The sequence below is a fragment of the Venturia canescens genome, chromosome 10 (genome assembly GCF_019457755.1).
Source record: "Venturia canescens isolate UGA chromosome 10, ASM1945775v1, whole genome shotgun sequence".
Lineage (NCBI taxonomy): Eukaryota > Metazoa > Arthropoda > Insecta > Hymenoptera > Ichneumonidae > Venturia > Venturia canescens.
In genome coordinates, this window is record NC_057430.1 from 16,055,766 (window position 1) to 16,073,844 (window position 18,079).

Here is an 18,079-nt window from a genome sequence, read left to right on the forward strand (position 1 = left end):
TCCATTCGCTACGTGGCGTTTTCAACGGGAATTCAATTCTGTTTCGTTTAGGTAAACTCGTCACCAACGAGCAGTGAAGATGGTGGTGCGCCTTCTTGGGTGAGTTATTAAAACCGAAAAAAATCAAGAAAATTGTTCATTTAGAATTGAAAGTATTTTTATTGAGTTTCCACCAGTCCAAAAAGTAGTTTTCAATTTATAATGGAAGAAAAAAAACGATACCGATTTTTTGAAAGTGTATTTTTATGTTCACAGATTATTCCTCGCGTGGCTATGGTGAGTAATGAACTAAATTTACATTAGTTTGAATCGAATAGAAGAAATTTATCGTCGAAACCGATTAATCATCCGGAATAATGATTTTTTTTTTTAACAGGAAAGACCGAATGAGTACTTGAGTCAACTGGAAAACAAGTTTGTCGAAAATGATACTAACGATGATTTTTACTTCGAGGATGAGGTCGACAACTAGAAATTGAGGCGTAAATCCGCACGGGGATGAGGTAAATATTTTGAAATCCAATTCGCATGGGAACGAAGGAAAAATGTGATGAAAGAATTTCGCGATTTTCTTCGTTTTTATTCGTTGAAAACGATCGCTTCGGATCAGCAGCTCGGAAGCTGAATGTTTCTCGACAAATTCGATGCTTAGAATGATTAATAGATTTATTCAAATTTTTTAATGAGTACAGTAATTTTGAAAATTTTCATGAAAACAGAATTCATTCCGAAGCATAAATTGTGTTTCCTTTACTTTCAGTTAATCTGTTGATTTCCTCGATGTGGCTCATAAATGGTTTTGGATTGCGAGCCAAACGCGCGGTCAATGACGTCAGTGCTACGTTTACTGGCAAATAAAAGAATTTCTCTTTAACGGACCACTCATCGATAATGAAAAATAAAAATAACTCGTTTGAATCGGAGTTTTTGTGTTTTTATTTCCAATCTTGAGGGTAACGATCCAGGAATTTGGTGCGTGACTCTGACAACCCTTAGTTGGTATTTAGAGAAGCGTGATTATCGACACATTCGATGGAACGTGAAAAATCTTCGGATTTGAAGTTTCTAATAAATTCTGAAGACCAGTTTTTTAATGAAAAAAACGAACCCGAAATTTTCGAAAAATGCTAAAATCGTTTTCGAACCGTTCGAATTTCGTTTCGATATGTTCCCGGGGTATTTCAGACCCAGAGTGCATCGCGTGGGTTAAGAGCTCGAGACTCGAGTTGAAATGAATTCGAGCAGCGATATATTTCCGTTGAAACGTCAATTGAGGACGGACGTGTTGGTAAATTTCAATCTCCACAAGAATCACTTGGTAAAATAAACTCTCGAAGAACCGATCAATTATCGTGAATGATTTGGCTCTCTCTCTAGTTCGTGCGAGCGTGAATAGGTCCGGAGTAACTTGTGACTGCGGAATATAGAGCTGTGGCGAGGGATTGAACGATTCAAATATTTGACAGAACGAGCGAGCGAGCGAGCGAGCGAGCGAGAGTGACTTGTTCAAACACTCGTTACACGGAGTTTTGACCATTGGTCTCGCGATCGAAAGCCTTCCGCGCGATTTCCTCCAGCCGAGAATCATTTTTTCTCATTATTCTGTTATTCTCTTCGACACAAATCGATCGAACTATTCTACGTTGGTAATTCACACAACGTATACGTGACTGGATGCTGTCGAGTGAGAAGGAGAGAGCGAGAAAGGGAAGCAAGCGCAGAACGTTGAAGCTAATTGTGAATCGAGGTTGCCTCGGCAAATTGGCGTTTGGGAACAACCGTCATGAGAACATGAGAAAGAGGGTTTTTAGGGTTGGGAGAGAGAGAGAGAGCGAGAGGGACGGTCCGCTGTATAAAAGCTTGATCCCTTCCGTGGGTGTATTTCTCTTGATCGTTCAATTCACGCATTGGCTGCTTGTTCTTTTTGGCCGTCTCTCTCCGTTCTGCCTCTCTTTTGTTCTCATTTTAGCTGGTAATGAGGAAAGTCAGAAGAGAGGAGGGTGGTGTAGTTTGAGCGAATTTCTATGGGGTTGAACAATGGGGTTTGGAGGAGAGCGAAGCTCGGGCGAATTTTTGTCTATTATGAGGAGCTTGTTTCTGCGAATTAATTGGCGCATCGCATCATCGCGGGGGTATAAAACCGGCGGGGAGCGTACTTCCTGTCTGGATCTCTATGAATTAATCAAATTGTTTTTTTTCCTCGGCGGTTCGATTTGCAAAAACGTGCATGGACCTCGAGGACGATTCAACCGGAAGTAATGAATTTTCATAATTTATTATCAATTTTCCCGAGGAACACGGTGCGCACCCCCCGAGCCTTCCATTAATTTATATTTACGAAGCTCCTTCTCAGACTAGTTTCAAACGGAGAAAATAACGTATGGAAACCCCTCGAGCTACTCGAGGCTAATATACGAAGATGAATGCCAATAACTAAATATTTAATTAATTCCTTGATTTGCCAATGGCACGTAATTTCTCTCGGTTTTCCGAGAGAGAAAACGCGCGAGGCAATGAACAGGATGGAAATTGGAAACTGGACGAAGGAATGAGGCAATTCCTGTTCGTACAAACAATTGGCTAATGATATGTAAATATGGCGAAGCTAATCAAGCGGCTGTGCCAACACGAAGGAGATGAGTGCACCCTTCTCGTTTATCTCTCCTCTCTGCCACCCCCCCCCCCCCCCTCTTCCTCCTCCCGCCGAGCGACCGCCCGTTCTATCTCGTCGCGTGTGAATTTGGTCCACGATGCATTTATGCCCCCTGCTAATCTATATATAGAATCCTCCGCTTTCGTAATGCTGTAACTGCATTGTTACATCTCTCGATATACACTTTTGTTCAAAACTTTTCACTCCGATTTTTGCTCAACGAAGGAATCTCGGTGTCTGGGTCGACAGAAGATTCGAAAGGATTTTTGTCTGTGAATGTTGGAAAATCATTGTTCAAATTATTCCAGTTCACCAAACGGTCAGACTTTTGGAAAAAAATCGATAAAAAATTGACGAAAATTTTGCAATTCTATTGCACGAATAGGAAGATCCGAGAGTCGAATAAAATTCGAGAAGAGAGTCGAATAATTTCGAGAACAAGTTCGATTCTTCTGGTCGCCGGTGGCACGAGCTTTGCACAACTATCGAATATCGCGAGGCGCGGGAGAGAGTAAAAATGACAAAATTCGTTGGCAAGCCTTGCAAGAGAGAGCATTGGATTGAACCAGGGTTGAAATTTGAAGAAACCTGATAAAACGTTAAACGATTAAGTTTTGGCTCAAACTTGGTCGGGTTTAATCTCGAATGTCAGAGAAAAGTTGTTAATCATTTATTTACTCAGTGAAATAGTGTGCTTTATGTCGAGAGGCTGGATATCCTCGTGAGTGAATTCGCTCGGAGCAATGGCAAGGAGTTTAACGGGGCAGGGTAAATAAAAATAATTTATCTAATGGGGTGCTTTGAAACTTTTGAGCAGTCGTGTACACGGCTCACTTAAATAATATTATACATGCACACACATATCTGTTCGGGAGGATCACGGGAGAGTGCTTTCCGTCCGCGTCCCTCTTTCTCTCTCCCTCGCTCGCGTCCTCGCATGTTGTCCCTTCTCCTCGTACATATTTAATCGTTGCACGTTAATTGCGCCCTGTTTACACACTCACTAGTCGAAGTAGCCACACCGTGTGTTGGCCCCGTCGCTCTAAACTGGCCTGTCGTGTATATATATGATAACCCCTCGTTCGAGCCCGACCCATGAACCGCTCTCTCCACCAATCTATACAACGCGAACAGAGAGAGGGTAGTTTGATTTTAATCAATTCACCTCTGCTGCTCGATAATCGAGTCTATCGAGTGTTCACTCTATCAACCTCTGTACACGTTCACTTCCACCGTTGTATCGAGAGCAGTCGCGTTGAGCCTCACGAAGAATCATCGAGCCAATACTTCATCGGATTTTCGGAGTCGCTACGGCAGGGTTTTCGAAGCTTTTTTTCGTCGATTTAGGGAATTTAGGTGGGAAACACGGTTTTGGGGTAATTTTGAAAAGTTTTGGTATTTGCTGGGGCAACTGCGGCCTCGTTGGGTCGGCGGGGCTTTGCGGGGGTCGCGAGGAAGCTTGGGGCAACGCTTCACTGATCTTTTCATAGCTCTCAACGTTTTAGGAGGTTTGCGTTAGACTCCGCGTTAGCGAAAAGTTCTTAAAGAATTTATCTAAACTTGGGAATACAGGTTCGAAGGGAAAATTGATTTTCTCGGCAATCCGAGGGCCCTTCAGAGGCGAGGGATCGCGAGGAAAGCGGGACTCGCTCGACGATCAATGGATTTTTGACGAGCGTCCAGCACTCGCTGGGAGATAAAATTGTTGGAAATTGAGCGAACGTCGATTTCCGGAGAGCCTGAAAAGGCGGGGAGAGATAAATAAAGAAGTGGCTCGTCGCGGAGGAAGAAAAGGAGGTAAATGCTAAGTGGAAGAGAAGTTTCGAAGTGCAACGAGAACGTTTTTTCGACGCCCGGAGAATAACAATAATGAAGATAACTCGAGACCGAATTATTAGTCGGTTCGAATAAATGATTTTTGAGCGGCGTATACAAACAAGATGGAAATTGGCAGTGTGCCTAATAGAATAAAGCAATGAGCATAACCATACATCTCCGTGGTTTTCCCTCGGTTTATATATCCTCGGTAAAAAAGTGTACACATATTACGTGAAAAGTAAAAAAAGTCATAAATTTAGCTCGAGGGTCAACACAGACGAGATTGTCGCTGCTTTTGAAGCTCGGGACTATTCTTAACCCAAAGAGACACTCGGTAGTCCGAATCGCTAACGAAAATGAGTTCCATAAAGCTTTTAACCCGGGCTATCCTCGCTGGTGAAGGAGGCTTTTGGAAAGGGAATGGCGGGCGGACGGGGGGGATTCGAGATGGACGATGATGCTCGATTTCGCCACAGAGACTCGGGAGCTTTTCCAGCCAACGTGCCAAGGGGATCAGATGGCACTCGTGTGCCACATGGAACTCTGGCTGAGCAGAGTGTAACTAAAAGGGAACGGGAAGAGAGCGAAAGAAGTGGAGAAAGAGGGAGAGAGAGAGAAGCAGCGAGGAAAAGGGAGCCGAGGGGAGTGTTAAGACGTCTGACAGTTGTATAAGGATAAAGCCGCTCACGCTGAGTGCTTTTATTTGTCGCGCGCCAGCTCGCAAGCTCACTCACTCGTTTCTCCTTGCCCTGGGATGGCTGCTCCGCTCTCTCGGCTGCGTGCCATTATTTCAAATCGATTCACTTTTGTTTGTTGACTCCATTAGAGAGCTGAGCACAGCGTCAGCCAGCATCCACATTGCGAGCGAAGCTCTACCGTTACACCGCACTTTACGTGCATTCTACTCCCGCGCACACGCGCGCGCCCGTTTAAATGTACACGCGCCCCCCTCCACACAGCCGAGCTCTTCGCTCTTCGTGCGAATTTGGAGCAGCTCTTTACGTTTCGTGTATTTTCGAAGCCGTCTATCCTCCCAAGAGCTGCTCCCCCCGCTCGACTTTCAACCCGAAAGAAAAACCCTCAAAGATAACAAACTTTTCTCTCTGCTTTCGAGCGCCGCGCGATCTTTCCATATTTTACTATTTATCCCATAAATTTTAAACACTTTTTCAACTACTCGAAATCCCGGGTATCGCGAGCACTCCGATAAATCGCTCGCTTCCCTCTTTCTTTTCTTCCCGCCTTTTTTTCTTTCAATTATAATTCAAATTCATCACTTTTTCGACTCTCCCGCTACTCTTCCCAGACACTGCACTCCTCGCAACTATTTTTCCATCAGTTTTCGAGCTAAGTGGACGATTCCGTTTCCTCGCACTCGTCCTCCCGGCTTCACCCATTTCTCTTCCTCTCATTCCCTTCGCGTTCGCTCTCCGATTCTTTCTCCCCCCCTCCGCCGTTGCCCCGCTTTCACGCTTAATGCATCTCTTTGTCTCGTTCGGTCTATTGGTACATAATACTATACTCACTGCTATTACAGTTATTAACGAGCATAAGAGCCTCTCTGCCCTAGAAACATTTCGGCATGCTCGATAAAATACAAGCTTAATAGCCCGCTGTCTAGCTCTACTCGTTGGACCAACTCCCGGCGCAGGATCGGAGCCACGAACGTCTTCGAATTTAAACAACAATCGCCGTGCCAATGGATTTCTCGCTGGGCGAAGACGAACGTCGGCTTTGACGGAGACAAAAACGGGAAGGTTGGCAGAAACGGAGTTTTTTCGCGGTGATTCGTTTCATCTCGTCTTCTCAATTCTTCGTATTTTCATGATCGGAGTTTTTGGTTCGATCGAAAGTACGAAAGACTTTTCGTTGTTGAGACAATTTCGAAACGTAACTGCAGCGGGCGAAAAATGCGATTTTCTTGATTTTTTTTCGACCAGAAAATAAATGCTTATTGAATAACTGTGAACGACGTTTTCATAAAAAAATTTGGGAAAAAAAGATGGCGAAAAAATTCATTTTTCCCGGTGCTAATTCTCCGTTTTTTTGTTACAATTTTTTTTCCCAACAAAATACGAAATCCTTCCTCCAGGCCCTGGCTGTTATTATAATAAACAATTCCGTGAGAAATTTTTGATTTTTCCGCCCATCACAAGCTTTTCTTAACCCTTAAATTGCTCAGTTTAAGGGGCCAATGATTTTTTATCCTCCCGCAGACAGTCTCGATATCCACTGTTGCAGTTTAGTGCGGAACCGTTGTTGTTCCATGTAAACGACAAAGTATAAATATATTTTTGAAGCGACGTATACGAACGCAAGGAGATTGCACGCTCTTGCGTCTAATCGCCTAGGGCTGTTCGGGGAGCACTAACGCAATCTATTCCAAAGTTGAGTGGGCCCGAGTGCGGGAGGCTTCAAGGGGAAATGGCAAAAGAGACAAAGAGAGAGAGAGAGAGAGAGAAGCCCACGGGACGCTGCCCTCGGTGATCCATCGCTTAACTTCGACGCTGCAGTTTGGGAGCCCAGGAACTTACGCGCGCACGTGTAAAAACGCTAGCAAAAGTTTGCGCCCAGTGATATTCGTTCGCGATTCGAGGATGGCTGAGATTTAGCTCATGTACATAGGCGCAATAAGCACGGGGAAAGGGCCCAACAGTTTGAACTGCTCCCTGAAGATTCAACGTGGTCGCGGGGTGTCGTAGACCCTTCCGGTGGGCGATAAGAGTGTAAAAGATCGAAAGAAAGGGGAGGAAGTGGAGTTTGACATTTGCCGGGAGGGCTCGTCCGTATTTGCGCGAAATTCGATCTCCCCCGAGGAATATTTTATTTGCAGGATCGTTTTGGAGAACATTTGGAGGCTTAATTGTGACGAAATGAGAAAACCGAGAGGCCCGGGTCGGAAGAACCGCCGGTAAATTCGCTTTGGCGCGCAGCTCGCGCGACCCAGAGTGCAAAGTGGTTATTAAAGCAGCCGGAAATGGTTGTTCCGACGGTAAAAATCGAAGGGGTTTGAGCGAAAGCAGCTGCTGAAGGAGAGACCCCGTGTCCGTTTCTTGGACCCGGGAGCATCTTCGAGACGAGGCTCGCCTCGTGCTCGAGTAGGAAAAACAAATTACCGCCCTGAGACGCGGGCAAATATTGGCTCGTTGGCTGGCGGCGAGGCGAGAGGTGCGCGGGGCACGGGCCACGTGGCGCGCTGTCAGGTTTTCAAAAAAGTTGCATTCCCTCCCGGAAATGGCGCGCGATATAGATTTTCTATAAACTTGGGTAAAACGAGGTACACGAGAAGAGGAGGAGGAGGCGCGCGGAGGCGGAATTTGTGAGTGAAGCAATTCCGGATTCTCGTGGTCTTTGACTTTCTAAAGAAATGTTCTATACGCTCGAATCAGAGGATACAAAAAAGGATCGGTGAGGGCAAAAACGATTCGTCGATTTACGTGATCAATTTACCTTTCTTACCTTCTGCTCCTTCCCTTTTTTCGAAGGCGAAAGACTTTTGCCTCGCTCTCCTTCCAAATAAATTACATCCTCCATGCCCGCGAGAACCGCTCGCTCCGCGTTGCATCTCCATCGAGATTTTCCGCTCGATTTTCTCTCTCTCCCTCTCTCTCTCGTATCCAAAGGGGCGAGAGACAAAAAAACGAGGTAACGCTCTTTCTGATTAGTTCCGTCGTGCAAAGGAGGGCCAGGGGCTGATGTTTTCTCAATGAGATTCCCGAGAAATGAAACAATTCGAAATATCTTCTCTTCGAGTTCAACATCGGGATTTCCTTCAATTAACAATCATTTCGAATCTTTCTCGATTACTCGTCATTGCAGAGAAGCACTGAGGTCCGCGGGAATCGAAGTTTTTTCTCACCTCTATCGCGACCCCTCTCTCGACTGCTTTGAAAATAGTTCAAAGAATCGTTAAAGTTGTCGAGTAACGAGTAGTGCGAGGAAAAAAAATGATGAATTGCCTCCGTGTGATTCTGATTGGTAGCGAACGACAGTTTAACTGGCATTTTCGCCTTGATTTGCCTCTCGCCTTGGCGCGCCCGCGCGCTCACGCGCATTCAATGTTTATTCGCACTAAATGCTGTATCCGCTGGCACGAAATACACTTTTACGAGGGTGTGCACGTGTGTATAAATTGGATAGTGGGACAGGAGAAGGAGAGAAAAAGAGATGGATGAGAGCGCGGAGGCGGTCGAGAGCTAGCTCCCGTCCAGCCAATTAAAAGCCTTCACCGCGTTCCTGGGAATTAATATTGGAAACAAAAACTCCAATTTCAGGCGCGTCACGTATAAAGAAGCTCGGTGTTAGCCGCGGACCTCGTGTTAATTGACCATTGCCCATTACACGCCGGTTTGCCATTGGCCACTGAGTTTTCTCAACAGAGGACCGAGAGATCTCGTCCCTCGTTCCCTCGAGCCGCTCCGCGGCTAGGGACGGAAAATAAATTTCATCTTTTTCGAGTTTTCTTCACGCTTTCTCCACTCTCCCCCTCCTCCTTCACTTTCGCCGATCGATCGACTCACGGAACTTACATTAATCGTCAGATTCTCACGATTTTTATTTCGTCCGCGAGGTATCAAAAGTGGAAGATAAAAAATAAGATTAATCGAGCCGCTCGATCGGGAACGCCGGATACTCACTACGTTTTTATCAACTGTGATCAAAAGTCAGCAAATAACGCGCTGCGCTGCATAAAAAATGAACACCGAGCGAATTTTTATTAAAAACACAGTAAATCATGAAACGATTTGATGATAATTAAGGAGATAACACAGCACTCGTTTCTCCGTGCTGTACGAAAAATTGAATAATTTCGTATTTTCCTTTGCTTAAAATTTTGGTAGTACTGGAACGTCCGAAAATAAGTAAATCTTAGTAGAAAAGAAGATTTACTTATTTTCGGGCGTTGCGACTAAAGAATACAAAAATTTTAGGCATTTCACCAATTTGTCCAGTCCCATTCACCAGTTTTAAACATTTATTCGAACTGCTCTCGGCATCAAAATGACGATGTACTTTGGTGAAATATAATAGACCAGCTACATAACGTAGCAAATATTTCTATGTATTTATCCCAAATATATTCACATATAAAAGTCTCTCCGTGAAGCAGCTCTTCCAGCAAGTCAACGCTGCTCGCCCCTTCCAATATAAAAACTTGTGTGACACGGCTGCTAACGCGTTCGCTGGCGCGCGAGGCCGCCAATGAAATTGTCCAGAATTTCATTACTCTCTGTTTCCGCGTGTCAACCCAATTCGGGTTTGGTTAAAGCCTCAGTCAAGAGAGCTCTTTTCCTTTGCATAATTGTAATCAACGCGATCGACGCTGCACGAAATCGCATGACTTAACGAACCCTTTCAACGTAAACGCGACGGATCCATAAAACTTAGACGGAGTCCGAAACGTCGGCGTCGCTTCACTGCCCGAGCCAGAAAGCCTGAATCATCAAATGACAGTCGATTCCCGTCGAGCGTCCGAGAGCCTTTAGGACCTTCGATCAAAACTAGAATCCCCGGAGGGTTTTTCACCCCAGAATTCTGCTTCCGAGACCCGGACCTCGACCCCGACTTCGGGGACATCCGGTAGACAAAATTTTCATAAGACTACACGCGCCAGACGCTCATCCCGCACATCAGCCGAGCGATAATCCATGCGAAACTATCGAACCGAGAGGCGTATCGGGCGTCTAAAGCCAGATGACGAAACAGACTGAGAGAGAGAGAGAAGGGAGGGTTTAGAGATAAATTCGCGATGAAACGTCACCTCGATCTAATTAAAGAACGAGAAATTTGCATGAGCGACACACATGTGTCTTCGGATCTGTGAACCGCAGCGTCAGAGCCGACTGAAAAAGGGATTCGTCACGAGACCCGAGACAAAAGCTCCGGGAAGATGCTCATTCCCTCGTGGTTGATCTGGGAAACTGGGAGTGCAAGAATCTCGAGAAACTCTTGAAAAAATTGCTCCTCCCAGGAGCGTTATTCACGAGGAATTCAGCGTTTGCGCGCACCCAGCAGATACGCTCGTGAAACCCACGCACGAGGAGTCGAGGTCTGTATCAGGCTTTCCTTTCGGTTATATATCGTTTGGTATAAATTGGATCGACGTGTGCCGCAAATAATTGGATATTATGCAAACACACAGTCGGAAAAGAAGCGGTGGCAGCGGCGAGGAGGAGCGCTCTCGGGTCTTGTGTGTAGAGCCTCGACTGCTCGACAGATGGGCGAGCGAGTGGAGAGAGAAACTGTCCTGCAGCCGTTTTTCATGGGCGTATATAAATTCGCTCGTGTGTTGGCGCGAGAGAGCGCGTGTGTGCGCTCTCGCTATATTCCACAGACACGAGGGACAGTAATTTACATTGGATATTAGAACAGTCGGGGCTCGTTTAGCGTCATAGAATTATAAAGAAGCGAAGAAAAATGACGAATCCCATTCGAGCGTGGATTTTATTATTACGAATACCAAGCTGACGGGGTCAGGCTCATGTTTGATTTCAATTAGTATAGCAAATGAACGTTCCCGGAGAAACTCCCCTCCTGACGCTTCCTCCTACTCCGCCTGCTCCCTACTCCGCGTCTGATATTATTGTTCACCGGGTTTAATCCAGACCGCGAAACGCTTCGTATTGAACGTTTCGAACGAGCTGATTATTATACCGAAAGCTCTGAATCATCGCGATCTCTCCATAGATATTCTCCCGTTCATCCGCCTCTTTAATTAGCTCAATTGTAAATAGAACAAGTTTCCTCTTCACGGTTATACGGTGCTTCGTATCTTCGTACCAGATATACGTCATTTCGATTCTTATTATCGCTCACACACTTTTCTTACGATCACACTCGTTTAACTGCTCCCACTGTCCTCACCTTAATATTTAGTCGTTGATATTTCACATCGCGTACTGCGAGAAAAAAATATTGTTGATGCAATAGCAATCGATGTTATTATGGAAGAGTTTTCTTCATTAAAATGCAATGTTTTTGGAGATAATTAATGTGCAGTTTGATCTTAAACTATTTTATTCGTTTGATCGTGTTTGAGGTAGATCATGCCCGAAGAATCGTATTTTAGGGGTGTCTAAATTGGACCGACTCTTCCTAATTTAAGATATAATCGCTTTAAATTAATGTCAGAGTTATTAATTCGAAATAATAAATACATTTTTTCAACTTATCCTTTAGCGAATGACGCTGGCGAAAATACTATAGATTTTTATGTCAAAAATCGCATTAGAGAGCGCAAAGGGAAAACACAACGGGAAATGGATCAAGAAAAAAGTGTTAAGGAGGGTGGATCACGAAATAAAAATAATCAGAATTTGATCAAATTTGGTGATAACATTCTATGGCATCCAGTATACAAATACAATTTTTTTCAAATTTTTTTACCACACGGTTGTCGAATAGTTGAGCGTTGAATCGAAGTTCTTATGCACGAGATATGTTTGTTTATACACGTGAACTGTAGTGTTCGATTACTCGAGAGCTAGGTGGTAGAAAAATTAAAAAAAATTCATGTTGTCTTATACATTTTTAAAGAATACATTTACCAAATTTTATTAAATTGTCATCATTTTGAAATTCTTAATATTTTAAACATGGTTGAGCATGGCAACATTATATCGTCGCGATCCACCCTCCTTAATGAAAAGACAGAAGGCTGTGACAGGAATGACTGCAGTCAAGAAGAAACGAAATGACGAAATAAGCAAATGTGAGGTTATACGAGTGCTCATTGCCAATTTCGTTCAATCTTTAAGGTAATATATCTTTATTACTAGTAAAACAATGTTCACAAACCTTCATTGCATACTTCATTGGTATTGTGTACGCTTTTTTCATGAACTTCGTAAGAAGCATTTATTCGTAATATGGAAAAATGAACGATTTTTTAGGCACAGTCCCCTGTGTATTTTTCTTCATATTTAAGCACATTTATCTTAATAACCAATAAGACGAACGCTTTAAAATTTGATACGCGTGTCAGTCGACCGCCCATTTAAATTCTGTGTAAATTTAAAGACTTTCTTAAGAAAATCGTTTCGTGCATGAACTACCTTAACCTCGTGATCGTATATTTAATTGGCACTCCGTATGATGCCACATTTCGTTGTTCCAATGACTTTTTTTCCAGTATATCGGGCCCATGGGCATTCGAGATCGTTGCACCACTTCGCTGCTCCTGTATTTATTAATTCGAGATCAGATTTTTCCGAAACGAGGTTCCAGCTTCTGCCTCGATGCTAAAAAATCTCGAGAATTATGAATTTTATTGATTTTAAGCAGCAAGCAAAAGTACTCGGATAACCTTGCTTTCGAGAATTTACTTGCGATACGATCGTAGATCTGGCTCAATTATTTCGTATTTACACGTTGAACGAGATTTCTCGATCCACATTGGTACGCTTGGACGGATACACACTCGAATAATCCTCGTACGTGTAAATTAGTGCATAGAAACATGGCGAATGCGAAGACAGAGGGAGAAGGAGAGGGTTGATTAGCAGGAAGTGGGTATGCTCATACGAGATTTTCGAAGTTAACCATAATGACGAAAATTCGTCTATTATGAGACGGTGTTTCTCTCCGCGGCTGTTTCCCATCTGTCTCTCTATGCAGCCGTCGCGTAATGCATGCTAAGCATGTTGGGTTATTAGTACGAAATCGAATTTCGGGTGGCGTGGATCAAGCGCGTTTAATTACAGCTCGTGATTTGGTTCGCACGCGTGATTCTGTTACGGGAGAGGATAAAAAGTAAAGGTTGATAAAGGAGCGCGCGGAGGCGGGCGTGTTTGGCTGGGCTTTTGTTGAAAATTCGTCGAGTATCTTGAGTCGGATGAAAGGGGGGCTTGAAGAGAAGGAATGAATTCGAGCAGCAACGAGGTCGCATCGGAGCCCGGAAATGGAGCGTTGAATGGCCGAGTGCGAGCGGAGAATAATCGGAGTCGCGAATGCCGCGATCAATGACGCGACCGAATAATATTGGTTTAGAGAACGAAATTGGACGAAATGAGGGCCGGCGGACACATGCGAGCGGTGAATTTCTCGGGACGAATTTCTCTCCGCGCTCACTAAAAGCCCGCATGTGTAAGCCCGAGACATAAGTGGATGCTTCACGAGAGATGTGGGTTCAAAGAAATTCTAATTGAGTGGCTACTCTCGTCACTCCTCGACTGTGCGGCATGCTCCTGACGGAGTCTTTGATTGCCCGTTAGTTTCGCGACGTGTCGGGCCGCATAGGGGCCCCGTTTCTCTCTACACGCTGCCTCGCTGCTCGCTCGAATCAATCGTTTCGCATCAACGATCCAACGGGCTCGCGATTAAAATAAATGCCTGCGCGGATCGTTCTCGCTCTCGTTTAATATGTCGCGACAAAAGCTCCCAGCTGCTCGCGCCTCTTCGATTATAAACGCTATTTTAAGTTTAATTGATGCGGGCTTAATTTATAGGGAATACTCCAAGAAAAATGGGAGGAACGCGACGGAGAAAAGTGCAGCTTCTTTACAGACTTTTTAATGATGATACATTGGCCCGGGGAGCCCGCTGACGCTCAAGGACCTCGTGGCGACGTCACTTATTGTTAAACTCCACGTAGCCGTGGAAAAAAGTATATTCTGGAAGGTCTCGGAACGGAATTATCGAAGGTGTTAACTCAACAACTGCGTTTATCGAATCGCCGTTCATTTAACTTTCTTATTCAACGAGCAACGCGACATTCGTAGAATAAAAATAACGAAAAAACGTATCGAAACGTGAGACAACGGTATTTTTGTTGTAAATAATACTTTCGCGGTAGCTTCCACATGCATCGTCGAACGGCAACGATTCCGGCACGGCAAATAAAAACATTGGATCGATCATTTGGAAAACTACTCGAATCGCCGAGCCTCGCGGCTGCTTTTTATTAACGAAAATAAAGTTTCTCGCGTGTAAGAAAGTGACGCGCATCAGGAGCGCGCGTGGCGCGGTATGGAGCACTGATAGAAAGAAACGCATCAAAGGAAATGGATCGGAGCGACAAAGGCTGTGTGCAAACGTTTGACAGACTCGAACGAGGAGGAAGTGACTATTTTTTCCGATTATTCGCGAACGGGACGCCGTGGAAAGGGAGACGAAGAGGGAGCCGGAGAGGAGAGAGAGAGAGAGAGAGAAAAGGAGGAACTGAGATGGAACTGAGCTGCGAGGAAGAGCCAGAGAGGGGGGGCGAGCCAGAAGAAGGAAAGTGTGGCAAAGAGGACTGGAGAGTTAAGGAACACGAGAAAGCACTTCTGGAGTCGTGACGCGATGCCGTGGCGGCAAAATCAGCGAGAGCATCCAAAGTATATTGGGTCTTCGCACCAGTTTGCGCAACCTCTTAGTCCCCGCGATTTTCCACTGCTCGACAGTACAGCCGCAAAGAAATACAGAGATTATACGTATACAGACATAAATGAATATCCATGTAGGAATCTGTATAGATTGAGCGAGCTTTTCGGCCGCGAGGAGCAGGAAGGAGCGCTCCCGCGGTCCTTTATTCCGTTAGATCAGGCGAGAGAGATAATACATTAATTTTCTATTGTCATCGCGGCCCCGGAGAAGATCGATCGGCTCCGCTCGGATACGTCGCGAGACGAAGCGAGCGTGGAAGAGGGAGAGAGAAAAAATTGTCGAGTTTAGAGACAATGATTGCACTGTTCTGGGCTTATTGGGATCGTGGAAAATCGAAGGTGTCTGCGGGGAGTAAAAAGCCGTTGAAACGCGGCACGGAGCCGGCTAAATGAGAGTCGGAGGGCGCAGGCAGATCGCAGCAGCCCTGGGCAGGCTTCCTGCCTTTTCTTCTTCGTTATTTTGCTAAATTTTTTTGCCCCTCGCCTGCTCCGGCGAAAGCTCCGAAGCGATGCATCATAATCAGACGGTCAACTTACTTAGAGGCGACCGCGAGAGAGTGGGAGCGAGCGCGGAGGGGCGGAGGAGCACAGCGATGCGCGCGCGCGCGCTTAAGTTAATTAGCTAATTAGTAATTTTAATCGGATGACGCATGCGCATCTCGAGGGATACAAGCAAACCCTCTTAGCGTGCGGAAGAGCGGACGCGGAGAGGGAGAGAGCCCCGGAGAACGAGAGCGGCCGGGAGAGCGAGAAGGAGAGAGGGGAAGAGGGACACAGAGTGACTCCGGAGCTCTTTAGTTCGCAGGGATTTGCACACTGTTATATACCCTCGCGCCCCCCCCGAACCGGGTATCATCCCGAAGAAAAAATTCACCGGCTAATTGCGTCTAATTAATTTAGGGAAAAAATTCTTCTCGAGCAGCGCGCCCCCCGGTGCGCCACATTTTTCAACCAAGTCCGCGAGATACTTTTGTTCTGACCTCGCACCCCACGCGCGTACATTCCCACTTGCCGAGTCTCCCGCTTCCTCGAGAGAGCGACTCTGCTGCTATATGAGCCCAAAGTTATCCTGGTCCCGTCTTATTATTTACAGGGACGGGGCCTCGGAGAAATAATGAAGTTTCTTCGGTTACCGAGTCGCCACGGAGTGGACGAAAATCTTATATTTTCTCTTACGAAATCACTGGGGATTTGATCGCTTCGACTATCGCGCGGAACATGACGAAAACTCAAAAGTCACCGATTTCGGTGGCCACGCTCCTCATAAAAAGCTTGACGGAGCGAAAAGCGCGTGAAAAAAGTACGGAAAAACTGCGAGATTGTAACGACGCGTCGCGCACTCGCTCTCGCGCTCTGATAAATGTGATATTCCCCGTTTTATAGGCTTTTGATGAAACAACACAAGGCTCTTCGTCCTCGTTATTTTGGGATTAGCTCCGGCACTCTATGGGTAAGCGATCACGGCCGGTGGCGAGAAGCAAAACCGACGAAAAACTCCCCTTGGGCGATGTATCGTCGATGGATATAAATATACGCGCCGCTCTCTGAGCGAACGACGAGTTGGTACTCTCGTCGATGAAAAAATGCCCGTATAAACGGGCAGGTTCTACACGCTGCTCGCTCCTTCTATGTGGGAGAAAAAGCAGAGAGCGAGGCGAAGAGAGTCGGCGAGAGAGCGACAGAGATGACATAGAAAGTTGGCTGCCATTGAAATATAATTCGTTTACGATATCACAGAGGGTTGCGTGCAGCCAAAGAAAGAGAGAAGGTTAAAACGTTCCATGACGAATTTTGGTTGGGCTGGTTCGCTGCTCGCGCAGGGAGTTTGGCCCACAAAGATTGTTTCTTCATGCGCGCGTAGCACCGATTTATAACTCGATTTGAGTGGATTCTCGAAAAAAATTCGATTTACTACTCTAAATGGAACGAGCGTCTAAACTCGATTAGGCGGTATCGTTGTGCCGCTGGCTGTTTTTAAAGCGAGCATTCAAATTCGTTATTTTTAATGCACCCGAGCTTGGAACGCGAGTTTTTTGAGTTGCCCTGAAAACAACGAGTTGCGAAAACAACTCATTTCTTTCTTCTTTTTTTCTCGTGCGTCCGAACAACGAGTGCGTCTTCCTCGATAGAAGGAAAGAGCTTCGGCTTTAAATCGATGAATCGTATATGCCCAGGCCAGACTCTCGCCGGAAAGCGATCCCCCAGCAACGACGTACTCGCGAGTCAAGCTGATTGACATTTTCGTGGAGAAAACAACGAGCCCCCGTCGCCGGAGCGGAGGCTCGGCCACTTCTGACACGTCGCGGAAGAGACCGCGAGGCGTTAAGGACTTGAAATATAAATTAAGGAGGCAAAAAATGTCGGCGGGGTACCGAGACTTCCGACGAGCGCCGTGTCTTCCGCGCTCCCCTTTCGAAACATCCGCGTTATCGCTCCTCCAAACGATTCACTTTTCTTTCAGAATTTCATGAACGTATTTGTACATTTATACGGGACTTTCCGGGACAGTCGACCCCGCACTAGTGGAAGGAAAAAAGAGTGAAAACTTTTCTATCACGACCGAAACGACCTTCGGCCAGAGCAATAAAGTGTCACGTCCGAGGCTGATTTTTTTTTATTATTTAGCAATCTGGCATCGATTGATCTCGAAACGATTCCACGATAAAACAGAAACGATTCAATCGTCCCAGTTAAGGTAGCTCATGCACGAAAAGATTTTTTTAAGAAAGTTTTGAAATTTACACAGAATTTAATGGGTAGTCGACTGACATGCGTATCAAATTTTAAAGGTTTCGTTTCATTGGTTATTAAGATAAATGTGTTTAAATATAAAGAAAAATACAAAAGGGACTGTGCCTAAAAAATCGTTTATCTTTCCATATTACGAATAATTGCTTCTCACGAAGTTTGTTGTACACAAAAACAATGATAATGAAAAGGTGGGAAAAATTCGAGACGATTGTCTTACTAGTTATAAAGAGATGTTACCTTAAAGATTGAACGAAATTGGTAACGAGCACTCGTATTACCTCAAATTTGTTTATTTAATACTTTTTTCTTGATGCATTTCTCTAATGCGATTTTTCACATAAAAATCTATAGTATTTTCGCCAGAGACGAATGAAATTTGGAGTTCGGTCAGTGATGGATCCCCGATTAGTTCAAATCGTCATTCCCCAAAAGATAAGTTGAAAAAATGTATTTGCAATTTGGAATTAACAATTCCAGCGTTAATTTAAAGTGA